Source organism: Amblyomma mixtum, chromosome 8 (genome assembly GCF_055824585.1).
Source record: "Amblyomma mixtum isolate Tamu chromosome 8, ASM5582458v1, whole genome shotgun sequence".
NCBI classification, from domain to species: Eukaryota; Metazoa; Arthropoda; class Arachnida; order Ixodida; family Ixodidae; genus Amblyomma; species Amblyomma mixtum.
This window is the reverse complement of record NC_143019.1, coordinates 84,985,044-84,991,988: the sequence shown is the minus strand read 5'-3', so window position 1 is coordinate 84,991,988 and position 6,945 is coordinate 84,985,044.

The following is a 6,945-nucleotide window of genomic DNA, read 5'->3' as shown; positions in this document are numbered from 1 at the left end:
TTTAGAACTTTTTAAGGCGAAAGCCTTTAATGGCTCATACTGTCGTCCATTAACAAAGTGTGTCACACGCGCTTAACTCGGGAACTAAAAAAGATAGAAGAAAAACAGTGGTTGCTTCAGATAGAGGTAAAAATAATGAATGAAGCAGCCAAGTTTAATGACTGTAGATTAGGTTTGGTTTGGTTTTATGGGGCTTAACGTCCCAAAGCGACTAAGGCTATGAGAGACGCCGTAGTGGAGGGCTGCGGAAATTTCGACCACCTGGGGTTCTTCAACGTGCACTGACATCGCACAGTACACGGGCCTCGAATTTCTCCTCCAAAGAAATTCAACCGCCGCGGCCGGGATCGAACCCGCGTTTTTCGGGACAGCAGCCGAGCACCATAGCCACTGAGCCACCGCGGCGGCAATGACTGTCGAGCGCTATTTCGACAATTTTGCCTATAATTAATTAACTAACTAATGACTGTAGATTAATTAATTAATTATAGGCAAAAATGTCGAAATAGCGTGGATGTCAATATAGCCACGGGAACGGTGTGACGTCACATCCACCGGAAGTCATCACGGCAGTGCCTTCGGCTTTCGCCTATCAACACTTTAGTTGCCAAAGTGTTCTCGCAATTTTTAATTTTAGCCTTCGCTTTACCTGAGCAGTGATGTGGCACCAGTTTTGTTGTTGTTTGATTTCTTACTTTTGTCCTGCTGAAAATAATTTATTACATTCAGCATAGCCATTAGTTCTTCTAGTGCAGACATCACTATCATGCCAAATGCTGCCTGTTGTAAAAGAGAATAGGGGATATTCAAAATTCCGGAAGAGCGCTTTCCCACATAACTATGTTGTCAAAAACAAGATGGCCGACTTCGCTGTAAAGCAACAACGTGGGCTACAGGACAGGCGCCAAAGGTGTGGATAGAATGTAAGAAATGTATTTTGGAAGAATCGAACAAAAACTAGTCTTTCTTGCTTTGTTTCAGCTGGAAACGCATGGTCAGGCGTCTTGTTTTGGGCAAAATTGTTATGCGGGAAAGCGCACTTGCGGAAATTTGAATATCCCCTATTAGCACTTCATGTTCATGTGATTAACTATTTATAAACTATCTTTGCGTAGCTTTTTGGGTGCGTAGCTGCCACAGTGGCTCAGCTGCTTCAATCCTAAGTGTGGCAGTCAGATTTCGATGGTGGCGAAATGCCAGACGCCCATGTACTGCTCGATATTAGTGCACATTGAAGAGTCCCTGGTGGTTGAAATTATCCAGAGCCCTCCACCATAGCGTCCCTCATAGCCTGAGCCTCATCCTTCTTAGCCTCATCCGCCCACCTAACTTTCTGCCGCCCCCTGCTACGCTTGCCTTCTCTTGGAATCCACTCCGTTACCCTTAAGGACCAGCGGTTATCTTGCCTTCGCATTACATGCCCTGCCCAAGCCCACTTCTTCCTCTTGATTTCAACTAGGATGTTATTAACCCGCATTTGTTCTCTCATCCACTCCGCCGCTTCTGATCTCTTAACGTTACACCATCATTTTTCTTTCCATAGCTCGCTATGTTGTCCTTAGCATAAGCTGAACCCTCTTCGTTAGCCTCCACGTTTCTGCCCATAGGTGAGTACTGGTAAGATGCAGCTGTTGTATACTTGCATGCAATTTATTGAAGGAGTGAAAAATGCTCTATTGAAACAATTTCACGTGTGTGCATTAAGGAAAGCATTGCGGTGTAGCTGCCAGTTCAGTGGCGGAATTCACATTTTCAGCCGAGCACTAGCCAAGCCAAATAAGAAACCTCGTCTTTCCGGCATTCCCGTGGTGGATGAAGAAACTCGCATAGACAGTGCCCTCCTCCCACCTTTCCTTGTAGGTAATATCGAGCAACTCTGTGCAGACCACGTGATAGTTCTCGTCCCGAGAAATATCACGTGACCGCTCTGTACGACCCCCCATCCTATTAGACGATGCCGCAGTTTACCTCCGAATGCACCCAAATGGGGAGGCTTTCACACCAAGTACGGAGCAACAACGAAGCGTGGTGCTTCATAGAGGATTAATATGTTATAATACCACCCTTCCCTGCAGTTCATACATTGAGAGAGTTTTCGGTGTAACTGCGCATCTCTTCACTAGGAAATGTGGGGAAGATAGCGACGACAACTTCGAAAAGCAACTCCTATGGAAAATTATCTACATGTAGCAAACTATCAAGCAAGCCACAGTAGTTCCTTATAGTCTGAGAAAATCTGTGTTGTGACAATAAAAGTTGGCAGGCAAATTCCGAAGTAGTAATCTATCACCTCTCTGTAATTGCTCAGTTACTATTCTGGGGTTGTAAATGACCACCATAATCAGTTATGCTTCGGATAGAGTAACAGTAATTGATTAACTATTTCCTGCAATACGTACAAGACTCCATAAGTTATATATTGTTGTAACATATATTTTGTGCAGCACGCTGGTTCACGACGTAGAGCTAGTCAACTTACTTAGGCATTTTTCTGAGGGTCCATAAATGTGCCTGCTCAAGTTTTGCATCTGTGTTAAGCAGGGAGGGATGAGGATTTAAGGTCCCTTTTGATTTGCCAGCACTCGCTGCAGCAGTTCTGCAAAGTTCTGGCAGTTCAAGGGCATCTTGGCAAGTATTGTTGTTATAACTTTATTGGTCAAAAGGTAAGACACCAGTTATGGACCATCGAGAGGTGCAAGGTGTCAATTGTCCCCTTCTTCTGTCACCGCCTTCTCGAATGGAGCCCTAATTAACAGTGCCCCAGTTATGCTCCAAATGAGTCAGGTCAGAGTTGAGCACCGTTCTCATCAACGAGTGGAAAAACTTGAGTCTCTTCGCTGTTTATCACACAAGCGCAAGGCATCATGTGCTCCTATGGCGGTTGCAGCTGCTTGATTTCAGCACTAACTACTGAGAAACTGTACAGTTTGCCTGAACTTTTCCTGAACTAGACCAGCATGATGTCTGCACTTATTGAAACAAATGGCATCAAGAGGAAGAAGTGGGCTTGGGCAGGGCATGTAATGTGAAGGCAAGATAACCGCTGGTCCTTAAGGGTGACGGAGTGGATTCCAGGAGAAGGCTAGCGTATCAGGGGGCGGCAGAAAGTTAGGTGGGCGGATGAGATTAAGAAGTTTGTGGGGATACGGTGGCCGCAACTGGCGAAGGACAGGGTTAATTGGAGAGACATGGGAGAGGCATCTGCCCTGCAGTGGGCGTAGTCAGGCTGATGATGATGATGATGGCATCTTGCAGAGGACAGCACTGCGAGAACCAGTTCATGTAGTGGAGGCAGATTGAACCGACCTTTAATTTAATTTTAACCTTACTAGCTTGAAAACAAAGCTCTCAAATTCCCAGTGGCCTTTGGTGCCTGTCTGCAGTGTGCCTAGACACCTGCATTGAACCTGTGCCTGTCAGTGGGTTTCCGATGTATAGGTGTCTTCATGGTTGGAATTAAAAAAACAAAATGTAGGGCACACATGAGCTCCTACTTGAGGGTATGACGCAGTAGCGTTATCGGTTAATTCCCAAATATGCAGAAGGTCATTCTCTAATTTACATTCATATAGATCCTTAGGAGTCCTCATATACCCCTCCTGGCGCAGTGGTGCAGCGGTTAGGCGATGTGCCACTGCCCTGCGATTGCAGGTGTTCCCCAGCGGTGGGCTTTGTGCGGCCCAGATTGCTGTTCCTGGGTGGCCAGTCATTAATTTAACTACCACCTGCCACGGTGGGCAGTTTGCTCATTATCTGGTTGGCAGGCTGTGTGTGTTGCACACACGGCGATACCCGGCTTTACCTAGCAGAGTGAAGCTGTCGCTTCAGAAAGACAGATTGGTGCCAGAGCAGATTTGAAGGAGCGTGTCCAGCCACCGAGCTAAGTCTAAAGCGGAGAGTTGTTGATAATTGTGGAGACGACGTGTGCAGATTCTCAACGTGAAGGCACCATAATGGCTCATCGGCTATGAAACAGTTCTGTAAAGTTCCGTGGTGGTGCCACGAGTGAGAAGTGCCAGTTCCTGCAGTTCAAGTACAGCTTAACACTGGCTGCTTCCAAAACGAATGGTCCCATGCAGTCCCAGTCATCTGCTAGCCTTGGCGCTGTCACCAAATAGCAGCGTGGCTCCCACATCATCCCAAACTGCGTGAAGAATTTTCAAACAGCATTGTCGCGTTCCACTCTTAGAGGCAAAGCTTAACATCTTAACCACACATCAGTAACACAAGCAGCAACACTGCTCTTAAGGCTTTCGCCTCACTGCACTTTAGGTCAACAAAGTGCCCCCCTGAATTTTTTTCCTAGTGTGCGCTTCCTCTGGGGACATATCTCCCGGGGACTTTTTTTTTCTACACCCTGTTCGCACCAGCTAGGCACGCCTTACTTGCTCCACTGAGAACACCCGAAAAGCTGTTGACACCCATTAGATTGTAACATAAATTTTATTCAACTACCATGTGCACACAGGAGTGCGGCAGAGAATGACTCGCCTGACCTGTGCTGTCAACTATCTCCAGGTTAGGGATGCATTAATAAACTGTGCAAATACAGCCGCCGTGGTGGCTCAGTGGTTATGGTGCTCGGCTGCTGACCCGAAAGACGCGGGTTTGATCCCGGCCGCGGAGGTCGAATTTCAATGGAGGTGAAATTCGAGAGGCCCGTGTACTGTGCGATGTCAGTGCACGTTAAAGAACCCCAGGTGGTCGAAATTATCCGGAGCCCTTCACTACGGCGTCTCTCATAGCCTGAGTCGCTTTGGGACGTTAAACCCCATAAACCAACCAACTGTGCAAATACAAGCTTGGCAACGAGGGTCATACCCAACCCTCATGCAAACCTCGGCTGCAATTCGCAACTCTGCACAGTTGACAAGTGCAATAACGTTCAGCACATAATTTCGACTGTACAATCAGCAGGCACACCGTCTGAGCCGCCACTGGCCACTATTAGCCCGCTGACAACCACGCCATGAGGACTTTACACGTGTCCATAAGGGTTAGTGAAATGGCAGTATGTGGCATGGCCAGACGGCAGCGCCACGTTGGGCAAAACTTGGTGGCATGGCACATAAAAAAGCTATTCTCTTTACATTAACGATGGAGGCCAGTGCTCTACCAGTACCGTCATAATTATGACGGATTCATTATCCTTGTGTTCATCCCTCACCGCATCTGCAACATATCAGGCACTCTGCTTACTCAAATGCTGGGTTCCACCCCAAGTGTATTCGTTACGGTTGGTCTGGGTGCCTGGGCACAGAGGAATCCATTTGAATGAGGTTGCCGATACCCTGGCGAAGACATCTCTTCAAGGCCCAGTTGGATCTCTGCTTCTGCCCAGCGCATATATTACTGCGGACAGGCTTCGCAGGTATCTGCTCTTGAAAGAATTCGCAGCATCAGCACTGACCTCCTCTCCCGAATTCCGGCATCTCCTTTACCCGTGGTGCAGTAAAGGATGGCGATCACGCAAGCTTATAGTTTCCTTCACACGTCTACGTTGTCGCGTGCCTCACTTAAACTTCTACATTTATAGATCTGGTCTAGCGGTCTCCCCATTGCGCCCATTCTGCGGTGAACCCGAAACAATAGATCACTTCTTGTTGACCTGCCACCGTTCCTCCTCTTTACAGAGGCACCTGCTAGATCATCCATTACGACAGCTAGGTTGGGGTTGTTCTGTCTCCTAATTGGTGTTTCCACCTTTGGGCACTGTAACTGGAATGTGCTCTCCGCCATTCAAACTTTCTTTTCAGACACTAAACGGCTGCTATCCTAAGCTCTTTCTCATGATCAATATTTCTCTGCAACGAAAGCTATCCTAAACAGGGCACGTTTAGCCCCGTTCCCTCTAACAGTCACCGATCTCACGGTATTTGTTTAGTTTGCTGCAATTTACAAATCTTAATTCCTTTCATTTATTTCCTAATTATTATTATTATTATTACAATTATATATATATATATATATATATATATATATTTTGGTTATTTATTTCACTGTTTAACATTCTGAGCACCTGTCAGTCGCCGCCTGTGTCTTGGCCAGTCCCCCGCAGTGGGTACGCGCCATTATTTTGAGGACAACAACAACAACAACATAGCTCTACCTATTCGCCGATCCCGTTGACAGCCACAGAATGCATTCGGCCTTCCGAGTTGTACAGAGGAGAGCACGTTTGTCTGCAGCGCTGGAGCGGTGCACTGCGGGACAAATATGAAATGTTATTGCAGTTGCTTTGTTGTGGGCATTGGGCTTGTGCTTTTATGTTTCGTGCAGCTGCGCGGGAGCGAAAACACCTGCGAAAACATCTACCTACGTTAAATTTCGCGTCTTTTGCTCCGCCGGCCAAAGCTCGAGCGCTCTAAACAAGCCTGTCCACATTTGTACACTCCCTGCAGTCACTCAACCTCGGTCAACTGATCGGCAATCCACATGAAGAAAAAAAACGCCAGATTCGTGTCAGGATTAAAAAGGCTTTAAAGAGCATGACAGCTGCTCCACAACGTTTCCCGCAGCTGCGTTTCGGGGAAAAATTGGCACCGCTTTAATGATCATCGCAGTACGCGCGCTTTCCTCTACCTCAGTTCCTCCGTTTCTGCAACGAAAGTTGGAAACGAGATGAGACGAACGTCGATGACAGAGCGCCTCTATCTCTTTTTCGACGGGTAAGGCGCATTTTTGTCGCACGCCTGCATGACAGCTCCGCTGGCGAAGTCACGCTATTCACCGGCAAAGGTTGGAGCTTTCGATAACAGCAGCAAGAAACTAAGAGAGGCGCAAGAACGCGTTTAGTTGGTGCATGGTCGAAAACACGTCAAAAACCAAAAATTCCTGGGCGCCGCCATGTTTGAGCGGAAGTAGCGGAAGTCAAACGGATAGATGGATGAATGGATAAGAGCGCCCCCTTTGAAATGGGGTGGTGGTAATTGCCACCACTCCTGT